Source organism: Somniosus microcephalus, chromosome 11 (assembly GCF_052327205.1).
Source record: "Somniosus microcephalus isolate GS21.2 chromosome 11, FLI_Smic_1.0, whole genome shotgun sequence".
NCBI lineage: Eukaryota > Metazoa > Chordata > Chondrichthyes > Squaliformes > Somniosidae > Somniosus > Somniosus microcephalus.
The window spans coordinates 107,430,819-107,454,469 of record NC_140997.1 but is presented as its reverse complement, the minus strand read 5'-3'; the positions used below and the strand labels follow the sequence as shown (position 1 = coordinate 107,454,469).

The 23,651-nt window shown below is 35.2% G+C and overlaps 1 protein-coding gene across 1 annotated transcript in view; it reads right to left on the bottom strand.

Moving 5' to 3' along the window:
• The window catches only part of LOC147110818 (FYVE, RhoGEF and PH domain-containing protein 5-like), a 1,561,072-nt gene that overhangs the window by 1,311,085 nt on the left and 226,336 nt on the right, over positions 1-23,651 (bottom strand). The gene's annotated exons all lie outside the window — the stretch shown is intronic.

Genomic DNA, 23,651 nt, shown 5'->3' with positions numbered 1-23,651 from the left:
TGAAAGAGCCATCAGATACTAATGAATGAGTCATCAGATACTAATGAAAGAGTCAGATACTAATGAACGAGTCATCAGATACTAATGAACGAGTCATCAGATACTAATGAACGAGTCATCAGATACTAATGAAAGAGTCATCAGATACTAATGAAAGAATCATCAGATACTAATGAACGAGTCATCAGATACTAATGAACGAGTCACCAGATACTAATGAACGAGTCATCAGCTACTAATGAACATCTCATCAGATACTAATGAAAGAGTCATCAGATACTAATGAACGAGTCATCAGATACTAATGAACATCTCATCAGATACTAATGAAAGATTCATCAGATACTAATGAACGAGTCATCAGATACTAATGAAAGAGTCATCAGATATTAATGAATGAGTCATCAGACACTAATGAGAGTCATCAGATACTAATGAACGAGTCATCAGATACTAATGAAAGAGTCATCAGATACTAATGAATGAGTCATCAGATACTAATGAACGAGTCATCAGATACTAATGAACGAGTCATCAGATACTAATGAACGAGTCAGCAGACACTAATGAACGAGTCATCAGACACTAATGAAAGAGTCATCAGATTCTAATGAAAGAGTCATCAGATACTAATGAACGAGTCATCAGACACTAATGAATGAGTCATCAGATCCAAATGAAAGAGTCATCAGATACTAATGAACGTCTCATCAGACACTAATGAACGAGTCATCAGATACTAATGAAAGAGTCATCAGATACTAATGAACGAGTCATCAGATACTAATGAACGAGTCATCAGATACTAATGAACGAGTCACCAGATAATAATGAACGAGTCATCAGATACTAATGAACGAGTCATCAGCTAATAATGAACGAGTCATCAGATACTAATGAAAGAGTCATCAGATACTGATGAACGAGTCATCAGATACTAATGAAAGAGTCATTAGATACTAATGAACGAGTCATCAGATACTAATGAACGAGTCATCAGATACTAATGAACGAGTCATCAGATACTAATGAACGAGTCATCAGATACTCATGAAAGAGTCATCAGATACTAATGAACGAGTCATCAGATACTAATGAAAGAGTCATCAGATACTAATGAACGAGTCATCAGATCCTAATGAACGAGTCATCAGATACTAATGAAAGAGTCATCAGATACTAATGAACGTCTCATCAGATACTAATGAAAGAGTCATCAGATACTAATGAACGAGTCATCAGATACTAATGAACGAGTCATCAGATACGAATGAACATCTCATCAGATACTAATGAAAGAGTCATCAGATACTAATGAACGAGTCATCAGATACTAATGAAAGAGACATCAGATATTAATGAATGAGTCATCAGACACTAATGAGAGTCATCAGATACGAATGAACGAGTCATCAGATACTAATGAAAGAGTCATCAGATACAAATGAAAGAGTCATCAGATACTAATGAACGAGTCATCAGATACTAATGAACGAGTCATCAGATACTGATGAAAGAGTCATCAGATACTAATGAACGAGTCATCAGATACTAATGAACGAGTCACCAGATACTAATGAACGAGTCATCAGATACTAATGAACATCTCATCAGATACTAATGAAAGAGTCATCAGATACTAATGAACGAGTCATCAGATACTAATGAACGAGTCATCAGATACTAATGAACATCTCATCAGATACTAATGAAAGATTCATCAGATACTAATGAACGAGTCATCAGATACTAATGAAAGAGTCATCAGATATTAATGAATGAGTCATCAGACACTAATGAGAGTCATCAGATACTAATGAACGAGTCATCAGATACTAATTAAAGAGTCATCAGATGCTAATGAATGAGTCGTCAGATACTAATGAACGAGTCATCAGATACTAATGAACGAGTCATCAGATACTAATGAACGAGTCATCAGATACTAATGAACGAGTCATCAGATACTCATGAAAGAGTCATCAGATACTAATGAACGAGTCATCAGATACTAATGAACGTGTCATCAGATACTAATGAACGAGTCATCAGATACTAATGAACGTGTCATCAGATACTAATGAACGAGTCATCAGATACTAATGAACGAGTCATCAGATAATAACGAACGAGTCATCAGATACTAATGAAAGAGTCAACAGATACTCATGAACGAGTCATCAGATACTAATGAACGAGTCATCAGATACTAATGAAAGAGTCATCAGATAATAATGATAGAGTCATCAGATACTAATGAAAGAGTCATCAGACACTAATGAACGAGTCATCAGACACTAATGAACGAGTCATTAGACACTAATGAAAGAGTCATCAGATACTAATGAACGAGTCATCAGATACTAATGAACGTGTCATCAGATACTAATGAAAGAGTCATCAGATGCTAATGAAAGAGTCATCAGATAATAATGAACGAATCATCAGACACTAATGAAAGAGTCATCAGATAATAATGAACGAGTCATCAGATACTAATGAACGTGTCATCAGATATTAATGAAAGAGTCATCAGATACTAATGAACGAGTCATCAGATACTAATGAACGTGTCATCAAATACTAATGAACGAGTCATCAGATACTAATGAACGTGTCATCAGATACTAATGAACGAGTCATCAGATACTAATGAACGAGTCATCAGATACTAATGAACGAGTCATCAGATACTAATGAAAGAGTCATCAGATAATAATGAAAGAATCATCAGATACTAATGAAAGAATCATCAGACACGAATGAACGAGTCATCAGATACTAATGAACGAGTCATCAGATACTAATGAACGTGTCATCAGATACTAATGAAAGAGTCATCAGATATTAATGAGAGTCATCAGATACTAATGAAAGAGTCATCAGACACTAATGAACGATTCATCAGATACTAATGAACGAGTCATCAGACACTAATGAACGAGTCATCAGACACTAATGAAAGAGTCGTCAGATACTAATGAACGAGTCATCAGATACTAATGAACCTGTCATCAGATACTAATGAAAGTCATCAGATACTAATGAACGAGTCATCAGATACTAATGCACGAGTCATCAGATACTAATGAAAGAGTCATCAGATACTAATGAACGTGTCATCGGATACTAATGAAAGAGTCATCAGATACTAATGAACATCTCATCAGATACTAATGAAAGAGTCATCAGATACTGATGAACATCTCATCAGATACTAATGAACGAGTCATCAGATACTAATGAACATCTCATCAGACACTAATGAAAGAGTCATCAGATTCTAATGAAAGAGCCATCAGATACTAATGAACGAGTCATCAGACACTAATGAATGAGTCATCAGATACTAATGAAAGAGTCATCAGATACTAATGAACGTCTCATCAGACACTAATGAACGAGTCATCAGATACTAATGAAAGAGTCATCAGACACTAATGAACGAGTCATCAGATACTAATGAAAGAGTCATCAGATACTAATGAACGAGTCATCAGATACTAATGAAAGAGTCATCAGATACGAATGAACGAGTCATCAGATACTAATGAACGAGTCATCAGATACTAATGAACGAGTCATCAGACACTAATGAAAGAGTCATCAGATACAAATGAAAGAGTCATCAGATACTAATGAACGAGTCATCAGATACAAATGAACGAGTCATCAGATACTAATGAAAGAGTCATCAGATGCTAATGAACGAGTCATCAGATACTAATGAACGAGTCATCAGATACTAATGAACGAGTCATCAGATACTAATGAAAGAGTCACCAGATAATAATGGACGAGTCATCAGATACTAATGAACGAGTCATCAGCTAATAATGAACGAGTCATCAGATACTAATGAAAGAGTCATCAGATACTGATGAACGAGTCATCAGATACTAATGAAAGAGTCATTAGATACTAATGAACGTGTCATCAGATACTAATGAAAGAGTCATCAGACACTAATGAACGAGTCATCAGACACTAATGAACGAGTCATCAGACACTAATGAACGAGTCATCAGACACTAATGAACGAGTCATCAGACACTAATGAAAGGGTCATCAGATACTAATGAACGAGTCATCAGATACTAATGAACGTGTCATCAGATACTAATGAAAGAGCCATCAGATACTAATGAATGAGTCATCAGATACTAATGAAAGAGTCAGATACTAATGAAAGAGTCATCAGACACTAATGAACGAGTCATCAGACACTAATGAACGAGTCATCAGACACTAATGAAAGAGCCATCAGATACTAATGAATGAGTCATCAGATACTAATGAAAGAGTCAGATACTAATGAACGAGTCATCAGATACTAATGAACGAGTCGTCAGATACTAATGAACGAGTCATCAGATACTAATGAAAGAGTCATCAGATACTAATGAAAGAATCATCAGATACTAATGAACGAGTCATCAGATACTAATGAACGAGTCACCAGATACTAATGAACGAGTCATCAGCTACTAATGAACATCTCATCAGATACTAATGAAAGAGTCATCAGATACTAATGAATGAGTCATCAGATACTAATGAACATCTCATCAGATACTAATGAAAGATTCATCAGATACTAATGAACGAGTCATCAGATACTAATGAAAGAGTCATCAGATATTAATGAATGAATCATCAGACACTAATGAGAGTCATCAGATACTAATGAACGAGTCATCAGATACTAATGAAAGAGTCATCAGATACTAATGAATGAGTCATCAGATACTAATGAACGAGTCATCAGATACTAATGAACGAGTCATCAGATATTAATGAACGAGTCAGCAGACACTAATGAACGAGTCATCAGACACTAATGAAAGAGTCATCAGATACTAATGAAAGAGTCATCAGATACTAATGAACGAGTCATCAGACACTAATGAATGAGTCATCAGATCCAAATGAAAGAGTCATCAGATACTAATGAACGTCTCATCAGACACTAATGAACGAGTCATCAGATACTAATGAAAGAGTCATCAGATACTAATGAACGAGTCATCAGATACTAATGAACGAGTCATCAGATACTAATGAACGAGTCACCAGATAATAATGAACGAGTCATCAGATACTAATGAACGAGTCATCAGCTAATAATGAACGAGTCATCAGATACTAATGAAAGAGTCATCAGATACTGATGAACGAGTTATCAGATACTAATGAAAGAGTCATTAGATACTAATGAACGAGTCATCAGATACTAATGAACGAGTCATCAGATACTAATGAAAGAGTCATCAGATACTAATGAACGAGTCATCAGATACTCATGAAAGAGTCATCAGATACTAATGAACGAGTCATCAGATACTAATGAAAGAGTCATCAGATACTAATGAACGAGTCATCAGATCCTAATGAACGAGTCATCAGATACTAATGAAAGAGTCATCAGATACTAATGAACGTCTCATCAGATACTAATGAAAGAGTCATCAGATACTAATGAACGAGTCATCAGATACTAATGAACGAGTCATCAGATACGAATGAACATCTCATCAGATACTAATGAAAGAGTCATCAGATACTAATGAACGAGTCATCAGATACTAATGAAAGAGACATCAGATATTAATGAATGAGTCATCAGACACTAATGAGAGTCATCAGATACTAATGAAAGAGTCACCAGATACTAATGAAAGAGTCACCAGATAATAATGGACGAGTCATCAGATACTAATGAACGAGTCATCAGCTACTAATGAACATCTCATCAGATACTAATGAAAGAGTCATCAGATACTAATGAACGAGTCATCAGATACTAATGAACATCTCATCAGATACTAATGAAAGATTCATCAGATACTAATGAACGAGTCATCAGATACTAATGAAAGAGTCATCAGATATTAATGAATGAGTCATCAGACACTAATGAGAGTCATCAGATACTAATGAACGAGTCATCAGATACTAATGAAAGAGTCATCAGATACTAATGAATGAGTCATCAGATACTAATGAACGAGTCATCAGATACTAATGAACGAGTCATCAGATATTAATGAACGAGTCAGCAGACACTAATGAACGAGTCATCAGACACTAATGAAAGAGTCATCAGATACTAATGAAAGAGTCATCAGATACTAATGAACGAGTCATCAGACACTAATGAATGAGTCATCAGATCCAAATGAAAGAGTCATCAGATACTAATGAACGTCTCATCAGACACTAATGAACGAGTCATCAGATACTAATGAAAGAGTCATCAGATACTAATGAACGAGTCATCAGATACTAATGAACGAGTCATCAGATACTAATGAACGAGTCACCAGGTAATAATGAACGAGTCATCAGATACTAATGAACGAGTCATCAGCTAATAATGAACGAGTCATCAGATACTAATGAAAGAGTCATCAGATACTGATGAACGAGTCATCAGATACTAATGAAAGAGTCATCAGATACTAATGAACGAGTCATCAGATACTAATGAACGAGTCATCAGATACTAATGAAAGAGTCATCAGATACTAATGAACGAGTCATCAGATACTAATGAACGAGTCATCAGATACTCATGAAAGAGTCATCAGATACTAATGAACGAGTCATCAGATACTAATGAAAGAGTCATCAGATACTAATGAACGAGTCAGCAGATCCTAATGAACGAGTCATCAGATACTAATGAAAGAGTCATCAGATACTAATGAACGTCTCATCAGATACTAATGAAAGAGTCATCAGATACTAATGAACGAGTCATCAGATACTAATGAACGAGTCATCAGATACGAATGAACATCTCATCAGATACTAATGAAAGAGTCATCAGATACTAATGAACGAGTCATCAGATACTAATGAAAGAGACATCAGATATTAATGAATGAGTCATCAGACACTAATGAGAGTCATCAGATACTAATGAAAGAGTCACCAGATACTAATGAAAGAGTCACCAGATAATAATGGACGAGTCATCAGATACTAATGAAAGAGTCATCATATACTGATGAACGAGTCATCAGATACTAATGAAAGAGTCATTAGATACTAATGAACGTGTCATCAGATACTAATGAAAGAGTCATCAGACACTAATGAACGAGTCATCAGACACTAATGAACGAGTCATCAGACACTAATGAACGAGTCATCAGACACTAATGAACGAGTCATCAGACACTAATGAAAGAGTCATCAGATACTAATGAACGAGTCATCAGATACTAATGAACGTGTCATCAGATACTAATGAAAGAGCCATCAGATACTAATGAATGAGTCATCAGATACTAATGAAAGAGTCAGATACTAATGAAAGAGTCATCAGACACTAATGAACGAGTCATCAGACACTAATGAACGAGTCATCAGACACTAATGAAAGAGCCATCAGATACTAATGAATGAGTCATCAGATACTAATGAAAGAGTCAGATACTAATGAACGAGTCATCAGATACTAATGAACGAGTCATCAGATACTAATGAACGAGTCATCAGATACTAATGAAAGAGTCATCAGATACTAATGAAAGAATCATCAGATACTAATGAACGAGTCATCAGATACTAATGAACGAGTCACCAGATACTAATGAACGAGTCATCAGCTACTAATGAAAGAGTCATCAGATACTAATGAACGAGTCAGCAGATCCTAATGAACGAGTCATCAGATACTAATGAAAGAGTCATCAGATACTAATGAACGTCTCATCAGATACTAATGAAAGAGTCATCAGATACTAATGAACGAGTCATCAGATACTAATGAACGAGTCATCAGATACGAATGAACATCTCATCAGATACTAATGAAAGAGTCATCAGATACTAATGAACGAGTCATCAGATACTAATGAAAGAGACATCAGATATTAATGAATGAGTCATCAGACACTAATGAGAGTCATCAGATACTAATGAAAGAGTCACCAGATACTAATGAAAGAGTCACCAGATAATAATGGACGAGTCATCAGATACTAATGAAAGAGTCATCATATACTGATGAACGAGTCATCAGATACTAATGAAAGAGTCATTAGATACTAATGAACGTGTCATCAGATACTAATGAAAGAGTCATCAGACACTAATGAACGAGTCATCAGACACTAATGAACGAGTCATCAGACACTAATGAACGAGTCATCAGACACTAATGAACGAGTCATCAGACACTAATGAAAGAGTCATCAGATACTAATGAACGAGTCATCAGATACTAATGAACGTGTCATCAGATACTAATGAAAGAGCCATCAGATACTAATGAATGAGTCATCAGATACTAATGAAAGAGTCAGATACTAATGAAAGAGTCATCAGACACTAATGAACGAGTCATCAGACACTAATGAACGAGTCATCAGACACTAATGAAAGAGCCATCAGATACTAATGAATGAGTCATCAGATACTAATGAAAGAGTCAGATACTAATGAACGAGTCATCAGATACTAATGAACGAGTCATCAGATACTAATGAACGAGTCATCAGATACTAATGAAAGAGTCATCAGATACTAATGAAAGAATCATCAGATACTAATGAACGAGTCATCAGATACTAATGAACGAGTCACCAGATACTAATGAACGAGTCATCAGCTACTAATGAACATCTCATCAGATACTAATGAAAGAGTCATCAGATACTAATGAACGAGTCATCAGATACTAATGAACATCTCATCAGATACTAATGAAAGATTCATCAGATACTAATGAACGAGTCATCAGATACTAATGAAAGAGTCATCAGATATTAATGAATGAGTCATCAGACACTAATGAGAGTCATCAGATACTAATGAACGAGTCATCAGATACTAATGAAAGAGTCATCAGATACTAATGAATGAGTCATCAGATACTAATGAACGAGTCATCAGATACTAATGAACGAGTCATCAGATACTAATGAACGAGTCAGCAGACACTAATGAACGAGTCATCAGACACTAATGAAAGAGTCATCAGATACTAATGAAAGAGTCATCAGATACTAATGAACGAGTCATCAGACACTAATGAATGAGTCATCAGATCCAAATGAAAGAGTCATCAGATACTAATGAACGTCTCATCAGACACTAATGAACGAGTCATCAGATACTAATGAAAGAGTCATCAGATACTAATGAACGAGTCATCAGATACTAATGAACGAGTCATCAGATACTAATGAACGAGTCACCAGATAATAATGAACGAGTCATCAGATACTAATGAACGAGTCATCAGCTAATAATGAACGAGTCATCAGATACTAATGAAAGAGTCATCAGATACTGATGAACGAGTCATCAGATACTAATGAAAGAGTCATTAGATACTAATGAACGAGTCATCAGATACTAATGAACGAGTCATCAGATACAAATGAAAGAGTCATCAGATACTAATGAACGAGTCTTCAGATACTAATGAACGAGTCATCAGATACTCATGAAAGAGTCATCAGATACTAATGAACGAGTCATCAGATATTAATGAAAGAGTCATCAGATACTAATGAACGAGTCATCAGATCCTAATGAACGAGTCATCAGATACTAATGAAAGAGTCATCAGATACTAATGAACGTCTCATCAGATACTAATGAAAGAGTCATCAGATACTAATGAACGAGTCATCAGATACTAATGAACGAGTCATCAGATACGAATGAACATCTCATCAGATACTAATGAAAGAGTCATCAGATACTAATGAACGAGTCATCAGATACTAATGAAAGAGACATCAGATATTAATGAATGAGTCATCAGACACTAATGAGAGTCATCAGATACGAATGAACGAGTCATCAGATACTAATGAAAGAGTCATCAGATACAAATGAAAGAGTCATCAGATACTAATGAACGAGTCATCAGATACTAATGAACGAGTCATCAGATACTGATGAAAGAGTCATCAGATACTAATGAACGAGTCATCAGATACTAATGAACGAGTCACCAGATACTAATGAACGAGTCATCAGATACTAATGAACATCTCATCAGATACTAATGAAAGAGTCATCAGATACTAATGAACGAGTCATCAGATACTAATGAACGAGTCATCAGATACTAATGAACATCTCATCAGATACTAATGAAAGATTCATCAGATACTAATGAACGAGTCATCAGATACTAATGAAAGAGTCATCAGATATTAATGAATGAGTCATCAGACACTAATGAGAGTCATCAGATACTAATGAACGAGTCATCAGATACTAATTAAAGAGTCATCAGATACTAATGAATGAGTCGTCAGATACTAATGAACGAGTCATCAGATACTAATGAACGAGTCATCAGATACTAATGAAAGAGTCATCAGATACTAATGAACGAGTCATCAGATACTCATGAAAGAGTCATCAGATACTAATGAACGAGTCATCAGATACTAATGAACGAGTCATCAGATACTAATGAACGAGTCATCAGATACTAATGAACGAGTCATCAGATACTAATGAACGAGTCATCAGATACTAATGAAAGAGTCAACAGATACTCATGAACGAGTCATCAGATACTAATGAACGAGTCATCAGATACTAATGAAAGAGTCATCAGATAATAATGAACGAGTCATCAGACACTAATGAACGAGTCATTAGACACTAATGAAAGAGTCATCAGATACTAATGAACGAGTCATCAGATACTAATGAACGTGTCATCAGATACTAATGAAAGAGTCATCAGATGCTAATGAAAGAGTCATCAGATAATAATGAACGAATCATCAGACACTAATGAAAGAGTCATCAGATAATAATGAACGAGTCATCAGATACTAATGAACGTGTCATCAGATATTAATGAAAGAGTCATCAGATACTAATGAACGAGTCATCAGATACTAATGAACGTGTCATCAAATACTAATGAACGAGTCATCAGATACTAATGAACGTGTCATCAGATACTAATGAACGAGTCATCAGATACTAATGAACGAGTCATCAGATACTAATGAACGAGTCATCAGATACTAATGAAAGAGTCATCAGATAATAATGAAAGAATCATCAGATACTGATGAAAGAATCATCAGACACGAATGAACGAGTCATCAGATACTAATGAACGAGTCATCAGATACTAATGAACGTGTCATCAGATACTAATGAAAGAGTCATCAGATATTAATGAAAGAGTCATCAGATACTAATGAAAGAGTCATCAGACACTAATGAACGATTCATCAGATACTAATGAACGAGTCATCAGACACTAATGAACGAGTCATCAGACACTAATGAAAGAGTCGTCAGATACTAATGAACGAGTCATCAGATACTAATGAACGTGTCATCAGATACTAATGAAAGTCATCAGATACTAATGAACGAGTCATCAGATACTAATGCACGAGTCATCAGATACTAATGAAAGAGTCATCAGATACTAATGAACGTGTCATCGGAGACTAATGAAAGAGTCATCAGATACTAATGAACATCTCATCAGATACTAATGAAAGAGTCATCAGATACTGATGAACATCTCATCAGATACTAATGAACGAGTCATCAGATACTAATGAACATCTCATCAGACACTAATGAAAGAGTCATCAGATTCTAATGAAAGAGTCATCAGATACTAATGAACGAGTCATCAGACACTAATGAATGAGTCATCAGATACTAATGAAAGAGTCATCAGATACTAATGAACGTCTCATCAGACACTAATGAACGAGTCATCAGATACTAATGAAAGAGTCATCAGACACTAATGAACGAGTCATCAGATACTAATGAAAGAGTCATCAGATACTAATGAACGAGTCATCAGATACTAATGAAAGAGTCATCAGATACGAATGAACGAGTCATCAGATACTAATGAACGAGTCATCAGATACTAATGAACGAGTCATCAGACACTAATGAAAGAGTCATCAGATACAAATGAAAGAGTCATCAGATACTAATGAACGAGTCATCAGATACAAATGAACGAGTCATCAGATACTAATGAAAGAGTCATCAGATGCTAATGAACGAGTCATCAGATACTAATGAACGAGTCATCAGATACTAATGAACGAGTCATCAGATACTAATGAAAGAGTCACCAGATAATAATGGACGAGTCATCAGATACTAATGAACGAGTCATCAGCTAATAATGAACGAGTCATCAGATACTAATGAAAGAGTCATCAGATACTGATGAACGAGTCATCAGATACTAATGAAAGAGTCATTAGATACTAATGAACGTGTCATCAGATACTAATGAAAGAGTCATCAGACACTAATGAACGAGTCATCAGACACTAATGAACGAGTCATCAGACACTAATGAACGAGTCATCAGACACTAATGAACGAGTCATCAGACACTAATGAAAGAGTCATCAGATACTAATGAACGAGTCATCAGATACTAATGAACGTGTCATCAGATTCTAATGAAAGAGCCATCAGATACTAATGAATGAGTCATCAGATACTAATGAAAGAGTCAGATACTAATGAAAGAGTCATCAGACACTAATGAACGAGTCATCAGACACTAATGAACGAGTCATCAGACACTAATGAAAGAGCCATCAGATACTAATGAATGAGTCATCAGATACTAATGAAAGAGTCAGATACTAATGAACGAGTCATCAGATACTAATGAACGAGTCATCAGATACTAATGAACGAGTCATCAGATACTAATGAAAGAGTCATCAGATACTAATGAAAGAATCATCAGATACTAATGAACGAGTCATCAGATACTAATGAACGAGTCACCAGATACTAATGAACGAGTCATCAGCTACTAATGAACATCTCATCAGATACTAATGAAAGAGTCATCAGATACTAATGAACGAGTCATCAGATACTAATGAACATCTCATCAGATACTAATGAAAGATTCATCAGATACTAATGAAAGAGTCATCAGATATTAATGAATGAGTCATCAGACACTAATGAGAGTCATCAGATACTAATGAACGAGTCATCAGATACTAATGAAAGAGTCATCAGATACTAATGAATGAGTCATCAGATACTAATGAACGAGTCATCAGATACTAATGAACGAGTCATCAGATATTAATGAACGAGTCAGCAGACACTAATGAACGAGTCATCAGACACTAATGAAAGAGTCATCAGATACTAATGAAAGAGTCATCAGATACTAATGAACGAGTCATCAGACACTAATGAATGAGTCATCAGATCCAAATGAAAGAGTCATCAGATACTAATGAACGTCTCATCAGACACTAATGAACGAGTCATCAGATACTAATGAAAGAGTCATCAGATACTAATGAACGAGTCATCAGATACTAATGAACGAGTCATCAGATACTAATGAACGAGTCACCAGATAATAATGAACGAGTCATCAGATACTAATGAACGAGTCATCAGCTAATAATGAACGAGTCATCAGATACTAATGAAAGAGTCATCAGATACTGATGAACGAGTTATCAGATACTAATGAAAGAGTCATTAGATACTAATGAACGAGTCATCAGATACTAATGAACGAGTCATCAGATACTAATGAAAGAGTCATCAGATACTAATGAACGAGTCATCAGATACTAATGAACGAGTCATCAGATACTCATGAAAGAGTCATCAGATACTAATGAACGAGTCATCAGATACTAATGAAAGAGTCATCAGATACTAATGAACGAGTCATCAGATCCTAATGAACGAGTCATCAGATACTAATGAAAGAGTCATCAGATACTAATGAACGTCTCATCAGATACTAATGAAAGAGTCATCAGATACTAATGAACGAGTCATCAGATACTAATGAACGAGTCATCAGATACGAATGAACATCTCATCAGATACTAATGAAAGAGTCATCAGATACTAATGAACGAGTCATCAGATACTAATGAAAGAGACATCAGATATTAATGAATGAGTCATCAGACACTAATGAGAGTCATCAGATACTAATGAAAGAGTCACCAGATACTAATGAAAGAGTCACCAGATAATAATGGACGAGTCATCAGATACTAATGAACGGGTCATCAGCTAATAATGAACGAGTCATCAGATACTAATGAAAGAGTCATCAGATACTGATGAACGAGTCATCAGATACTAATGAAAGAGTCATTAGATACTAATGAACGTGTCATCAGATACTAATGAAAGAGTCATCAGACACTAATGAACGAGTCATCAGACACTAATGAACGAGTCATCAGACACTAATGAACGAGTCATCAGACACTAATGAACGAATCATCAGACACTAATGAAAGAGTCATCAGATACTAATGAACGAGTCATCAGATACTAATGAACGTGTCATCAGATACTAATGAAAGAGCCATCAGATACTAATGAATGAGTCATCAGATACTAATGAAAGAGTCAGATACTAATGAAAGAGTCATCAGACACTAATGAACGAGTCATCAGACACTAATGAACGAGTCATCAGACACTAATGAAAGAGCCATCAGATACTAATGAATGAGTCATCAGATACTAATGAAAGAGTCAGATACTAATGAACGAGTCATCAGATACTAATGAACGAGTCATCAGATACTAATGAACGAGTCATCAGATACTAATGAAAGAGTCATCAGATACTAATGAAAGAATCATCAGATACTAATGAACGAGTCATCAGATACTAATGAACGAGTCACCAGATACTAATGAACGAGTCATCAGCTACTAATGAACATCTCATCAGATACTAATGAAAGAGTCATCAGATACTAATGAACGAGTCATCAGATACTAATGAACATCTCATCAGATACTAATGAAAGATTCATCAGATACTAATGAACGAGTCATCAGATACTAATGAAAGAGTCATCAGATATTAATGAATGAGTCATCAGACACTAATGAGAGTCATCAGATACTAATGAACGAGTCATCAGATACTAATGAAAGAGTCATCAGATACTAATGAATGAGTCATCAGATATTAATGAACGAGTCATCAGATACTAATGAACGAGTCATCAGATACTAATGAACGAGTCAGCAGACACTAATGAACGAGTCATCAGACACTAATGAAAGAGTCATCAGATACTAATGAAAGAGTCATCAGATACTAATGAACGAGTCATCAGACACTAATGAATGAGTCATCAGATCCAAATGAAAGAGTCATCAGATACTAATGAACGTCTCATCAGACACTAATGAACGAGTCATCAGATACTAATGAAAGAGTCATCAGATACTAATGAACGAGTCATCAGATACTAATGAACGAGTCATCAGATACTAATGAACGAGTCAGCAGATAATAATGAACGAGTCATCAGATACTAATGAACGAGTCATCAGCTAATAATGAACGAGTCATCAGATACTAATGAAAGAGTCATCAGATACTGATGAACGAGTCATCAGATACTAATGAAAGAGTCATTAGATACTAATGAACGAGTCATCAGATACTAATGAACGAGTCATCAGATACAAATGAAAGAGTCATCAGATACTAATGAACGAGTCATCAGATACTAATGAACGAGTCATCAGATACTCATGAAAGAGTCATCAGATACTAATGAACGAGTCATCAGATACTAATGAAAGAGTCATCAGATACTAATGAACGAGTCATCAGATCCTAATGAACGAGTCATCAGATACTAATGAAAGAGTCATCAGATACTAATGAACGTCTCATCAGATACTAATGAAAGAGTCATCAGATACTAATGAACGAGTCATCAGATACTAATGAACGAGTCATCAGATACGAATGAACATCTCATCAGATACTAATGAAAGAGTCATCAGATACTAATGAACGAGTCATCAGATACTAATGAAAGAGACATCAGATATTAATGAATGAGTCATCAGACACTAATGAGAGTCATCAGATACGAATGAACGAGTCATCAGATACTAATGAAAGAGTCATCAGATACAAATGAAAGAGTCATCAGATACTAATGAACGAGTCATCAGATACTAATGAACGAGTCATCAGATACTGATGAAAGAGTCATCAGATACTAATGAACGAGTCATCAGATACTAATGAACGAGTCACCAGATACTAATGAACGAGTCATCAGATACTAATGAACATCTCATCAGATACTAATGAAAGAGTCATTAGATACTAATGAACGAGTCATCAGATACTAATGAACGAGTCATCAGATACTAATGAAAGAGTCATCAGATACTAATGAACGAGTCATCAGATACTAATGAACGAGTCATCAGATACAAATGAACGAGTCATCAGATACTCATGAAAGAGTCATCAGATACTAATGAACGAGTCATCAGATACTAATGAACGAGTCATCAGATACTGATGAAAGAGTCATCAGATACTAATGAACGAGTCATCAGATACTAATGAACGAGTCACCAGATACTAATGAACGAGTCATCAGATACTAATGAACATCTCATCAGATACTAATGAAAGAGTCATCAGATACTAATGAACGAGTCATCAGATACTAATGAACGAGTCACCAGATACTAATGAACGAGTCATCAGATACTAATGAACATCTCATCAGATACTAATGAAAGAGTCATCAGATACTAATGAACGAGTCATCAGATACTAATGAACGAGTCATCAGATACTAATGAACATCTCATCAGATACTAATGAAAGATTCATCAGATACTAATGAACGAGTCATCAGATACTAATGAAAGAGTCATCAGATATTAATGAATGAGTCATCAGACACTAATGAGAGTCATCAGATACTAATGAACGAGTCATCAGATACTAATTAAAGAGTCATCAGATACTAATGAATGAGTCGTCAGATACTAATGAACGAGTCATCAGATACTAATGAACGTGTCATCAGATACTAATGAACGAGTCAGCAGACACTAATGAACGAGTCATCAGACACTAATGAAAATGTCATCAGATACTAATGAAAGAGTCATCAGATACTAATGAACGAGTCATCAGACACTAATGAATGAGTCATCAGATCCTAATGAAAGAGTCATCAGATACTAATGAACGTCTCATCAGACACTAATGAACGAGTCATCAGATACTAATGAAAGAGTCATCAGATACTAATGAACGAGTCATCAGATACTAATGAAAGAGTCATCAGATACAAATGAAAGAGTCATCAGATACTAATGAACGAGTCATCAGATACAAATGAACGAGTCATCAGATACTAATGAAAGAGTCATCAGATGCTAATGAACGAGTCATCAGATACTAATGAACGAGTCATCAGATACTAATGAAAGAGTCATCAGATACTAATGAACGAGTCATCAGATACTAATGAACGAGTCACCAGATAATAATGAACGAGTCATCAGATACTAATGAACGACTCATCAGCTAATAATGAACGAGTCATCAGATACTAATGAAAGAGTCATCAGATACTGATGAACGAGTCATCAGATACTAATGAAAGAGTCATTAGATACTAATGAACGAGTAATCAGATACTAATGAACGAGTCATCAGATACTAATGAAAGAGTCATTAGATACTAATGAATGAGTCATCAGATACTAATGAACGAGTCATCAGATACTAATGAAAGAGTCATCAGATACTAATGAACGAGTCATCAGATACTAATGAACGAGTCATCAGATACAAATGAACGAGTCATCAGATACTCATGAAAGAGTCATCAGATACTAATGAACGAGTCATCAGATACTAATGAACGAGTCATCAGATACTAATGAACGAGTCATCAGATACTGATGAAAGAGTCATCAGATACTAATGAACGAGTCATCAGATACTAATGAACGAGTCACCAGATACTAATGAACGAGTCATCAGATACTAATGAACATCTCATCAGATACTAATGAAAGAGTCATCAGATACTAATGAACGAGTCATCAGATACTAATGAACGAGTCACCAGATACTAATGAACGAGTCATCAGATACTAATGAACATCTCATCAGATACTAATGAAAGAGTCATCAGATACTAATGAACGAGTCATCAGATACTAATGAACGAGTCATCAGATACTAATGAACATCTCATCAGATACTAATGAAAGATTCATCAGATACTAATGAACGAGTCATCAGATACTAATGAAAGAGTCATCAGATATTAATGAATGAGTCATCAGACACTAATGAGAGTCATCAGATACTAATGAACGAGTCATCAGATACTAATTAAAGAGTCATCAGATACTAATGAATGAGTCGTCAGATACTAATGAACGAGTCATCAGATACTAATGAACGAGTCATCAGATACTAATGAACGAGTCAGCAGACACTAATGAACGAGTCATCAGACACTAATGAAAATGTCATCAGATACTAATGAAAGAGTCATCAGATACTAATGAACGAGTCATCAGACACTAATGAATGAGTCATCAGATCCTAATGAAAGAGTCATCAGATACTAATGAACGTCTCATCAGACACTAATGAACGAGTCATCAGATACTAATGAAAGAGTCATCAGATACTAATGAACGAGTCATCAGATACTAATGAAAGAGTCATCAGATACAAATGAAAGAGTCATCAGATACTAATGAACGAGTCATCAGATACAAATGAACGAGTCATCAGATACTAATGAAAGAGTCATCAGATGCTAATGAACGAGTCATCAGATACTAATGAACGAGTCATCAGATACTAATGAAAGAGTCATCAGATACTAATGAACGAGTCATCAGATACTAATGAACGAGTCACCAGATAATAATGAACGAGTCATCAGATACTAATGAACGACTCATCAGCTAATAATGAACGAGTCATCAGATACTAATGAAAGAGTCATCAGATACTGATGAACGAGTCATCAGATACTAATGAAAGAGTCATTAGATACTAATGAACGAGTCATCAGATACTAATGAACGAGTCATCAGATACTAATGAAAGAGTCATCAGATACTAATGAACGAGTCATCAGATACTAATGAACGAGTCATCAGATACAAATGAACGAGTCATCAGATACTCATGAAAGAGTCATCAGATACTAATGAACGAGTCATCAGATACTAATGAACGAGTCATCAGATACTAATGAACGAGTCATCAGATACTAATGAAAGAGTCATCAGATACTAATGAACGAGTCATCAGATCCTAATGAACGAGTCATCAGATACTAATGAAAGAGTCATCAGATACTAATGAACGTCTCATCAGATACTAATGAAAGAGTCATCAGATACTAATGAACGAGTCATCAGATACTAATGAACGAGTCATCAGATACGAATGAACATCTCATCAGATACTAATGAAAGAGTCATCAGATACTAATGAACGAGTCATCAGATACTAATGAAAGAGTCATCAGATATAATGAATGAGTCATCAGACACTAATGAGAGTCAGCAGATACGAATGAACGAGTCATCAGATACTAATGAAAGAGTCATCAGATACAAATGAAAGAGTCATCAGATACTAATGAACGAGTCATCAGATACTAATGAACGAGTCATCAGATACTAATGAACGAGTCATCAGATACTAATGAACGTGTCATCAGATACTAATGAACGAGTCATCAGATACTAATGAACGTGTCATCAGATACTAATGAACGAGTCATCAGACACTAATGAGAGTCATCAGATACGAATGAACGAGTCATCAGATACTAATGAAAGAGTCATCAGATACAAATGAAAGAGTCATCAGATACTAATGAACGAGTCATCAGATACTAATGAACGAGTCATCAGATACTAATGAACGAGTCATCAGATACTAATGAAAGAGTCATCAGATACTAATGAACGAGTCATCAGATACTCATGAAAGAGTCATCAGATACTAATGAACGAGTCATCAGATACTAATGAACGTGTCATCAGATACTAATGAACGAGTCATCAGATACTAATGAACGTGTCATCAGATACTAATGAACGAGTCATCAGATACTAATGAACGAGTCATCAGATAATAACGAACGAGTCATCAGATACTAATGAAAGAGTCAACAGATACTCATGAACGAGTCATCAGATACTAATGAACGAGTCATCAGATACTAATGAAAGAGTCATCAGATAATAATGATAGATTCATCAGATACTAATGAAAGAGTCATCAGACACTAATGAACGAGTCATCAGACACTAATGAACGAGTCATTAGACACTAATGAAAGAGTCATCAGATACTAATGAACGAGTCATCAGATACTAATGAACGTGTCATCAGATACTAATGAAAGAGTCATCAGATACTAATGAAAGAGTCATCAGATAATAATGAACGAATCATCAGACACTAATGAAAGAGTCATCAGATACTAATGAACGAGTCATCAGATACTAATGAACGTGTCATCAGATACTAATGAAAGAGTCATCAGATACTAATGAACGAGTCATCAGATACTAATGAACGTGTCATCAGATACTAATGAACGAGTCATCAGATACTAATGAACGTGTCATCAGATACTAATGAACGAGTCATCAGATACTAATGAACGAGTCATCAGATACTAATGAAAGAGTCATCAGATAATAATGAAAGAATCATCAGATACTAATGAAAGAATCATCAGACACTAATGAACGAGTTATCAGATACTAATGAACGAGTCATCAGATACTAATGAACGTGTCATCAGATACTAATGAAAGAGTCATCAGATATTAATGAAAGAGTCATCAGATACTAATGAAAGAGTCATCAGACACTAATGAACGATTCATCAGATACTAATGAACGAGTCATCAGACACTAATGAATGAGTCATCAGACACTAATGAAAGAGTTGTCAGATACTAATGAATGAGTCATCAGATACTAATGAACGTGTCATCAGATACTAATGAAAGTCATCAGATACTAATGAACGAGTCATCAGATACTAATGCACGAGTCATCAGATACTAATGAACGCGTCATCAGATCCTAATGAACGAGTCATCAGATACTAATGAAAGAGTCATCAGATACTAATGAACGTCTCATCAGATACTCATGAAAGAGTCATCAGATACTAATGAACGAGTCATCAGATACTAATGAACGAGTCATCAGATACGAATGAACATCTCATCAGATACTAATGAAAGAGTCATCAGATACTAATGAACGAGTCATCAGATACTAATGAAAGAGTCATCAGATATTAATGAATGAGTCATCAGACACTAATGAGAGTCATCAGATACGAATGAACGAGTCATCAGATACTAATGAAAGAGTCATCAGATACAAATGAAAGAGTCATCAGATACTAATGAACGAGTCATCAGATACTAATGAACGAGTCATCAGATACTAATGAACGAGTCATCAGATACTAATGAAAGAGTCATCAGATACTAATGAACGAGTCATCAGATACTCATGAAAGAGTCATCAGATACTAATGAACGAGTCATCAGATACTAATGAACGTGTCATCAGATACTAATGAACGAGTCATCAGATACTAATGAACGTGTCATCAGATACTAATGAACGAGTCATCAGATACTAATGAACGAGTCATCAGATAATAACGAACGAGTCATCAGATACTAATGGAAGAGTCAACAGATACTCATGAACGAGTCATCAGATACTAATGAACGAGTCATCAGATACTAATGAAAGAGTCATCAGATAATAATGATAGAGTCATCAGATACTAATGAAAGAGTCATCAGACACTAATGAACGAGTCATCAGACACTAATGAACGAGTCATTAGACACTAATGAAAGAGTCATCAGATACTAATGAACGAGTCATCAGATACTAATGAACGTGTCATCAGATACTAATGAAAGAGTCATCAGATGCTAATGAAAGAGTCATCAGATAATAATGAACGAATCATCAGACACTAATGAAAGAGTCATCAGATACTAATGAACGAGTCATCAGATACTAATGAACTTGTCATCAGATACTAATGAAAGAGTCATCAGATACTAATGAACGAGTCATCAGATACTAATGAACATGTCATCAGATACTAATGAACGAGTCATCAGATACTAATGAACGTGTCATCAGATACTAATGAACGAGTCATCAGATACTAATGAACGAGTCATCAGATACTAATGAACGAGTCATCAGATACTAATGAAAGAGTCATCAGATAATAATGAAAGAATCATCAGATACTAATGAAAGAATCATCAGACATGAATGAACGAGTCATCAGATACTAATGAACGTGTCATCAGATACTAATGAACGTGTCATCAGATACTAATGAAAGAGTCATCAGATATTAATGAAAGAGTCATCAGATACTAATGAAAGAGTCATCAGACACTAATGAACGATTCATCAGATACTAATGAACGAGTCATCAGACACTAATGAACGAGTCATCAGACACTAATGAAAGAGTCGTCAGATACTAATGAACGAATCATCAGATACTAATGAACGTGTCATCAGATACTAATGAAAGTCATCAGATACTAATGAACGAGTCATCAGATACTAATGCACGAGTCATCAGATACTAATGAAAGAGTCATCAGATACTAATGAACGTGTCATCGGATACTAATGAAAGAGTCATCAGATACTAATGAACATCTCATCAGATACTAATGAAAGAGTCATCAGATACTGATGAACATCTCATCAGATACTAATGAACGAGTCATCAGATACTAATGAACATCTCATCAGACACTAATGAAAGAGTCATCAGATACTAATGAAAGAGTCATCAGATACTAATGAACGTCTCAGCAGATACTAATGAAAGAGTCATCAGATACTAATGAACGAGTCATCAGATACTAATGAACGAGTCATCAGATACGAATGAACATCTCATCAGATACTAATGAAAGAGTCATCAGATACTAATGAACGAGTCATCAGATACTAATGAAAGAGTCATCAGATACTAATGAAAGAGTCATCAGATACTAATGAACGAGTCATCAGATACTAATGAAAGAGTCATCAGATACTAATGAACGTCTCATCAGATACTAATGAAAGAGTCATCAGATACTAATGAACGAGTCATCAGATACTAATGAACGAGTCATCAGATACGAATGAACATCTCATCAGATACTAATGAAAGAGTCATCAGATACTAATGAACGAGTCATCAGATACTAATGAAAGAGTCATCAGATATTAATGAATGAGTCATCAGACACTAATGAGAGTCATCAGATACGAATGAACGAGTCATCAGATACTAATGAAAGAGTCATCAGATACAAATGAAAGAGTCATCAGATACTAATGAACGAGTCATCAGATACTAATGAACGAGTCATCAGATACTAATGAACGAGTCATCAGATACTAATGAAAGAGTCATCAGATACTAATGAACGAGTCATCAGATACTCATGAAAGAGTCATCAGATACTAATGAACGAGTCATCAGATACTAATGAACGTGTCATCAGATACTAATGAACGAGTCATCAGATACTAATGAACGTGTCATCAGATACTAATGAACGAGTCATCAGATACTAATGAACGAGTCATCAGATAATAACGAACGAGTCATCAGATACTAATGAAAGAGTCAACAGATACTCATGAACGAGTCATCAGATACTAATGAACGAGTCATCAGATACTAATGAAAGAGTCATCAGATAATAATGATAGAGTCATCAGATACTAATGAAAGAGTCATCAGACACTA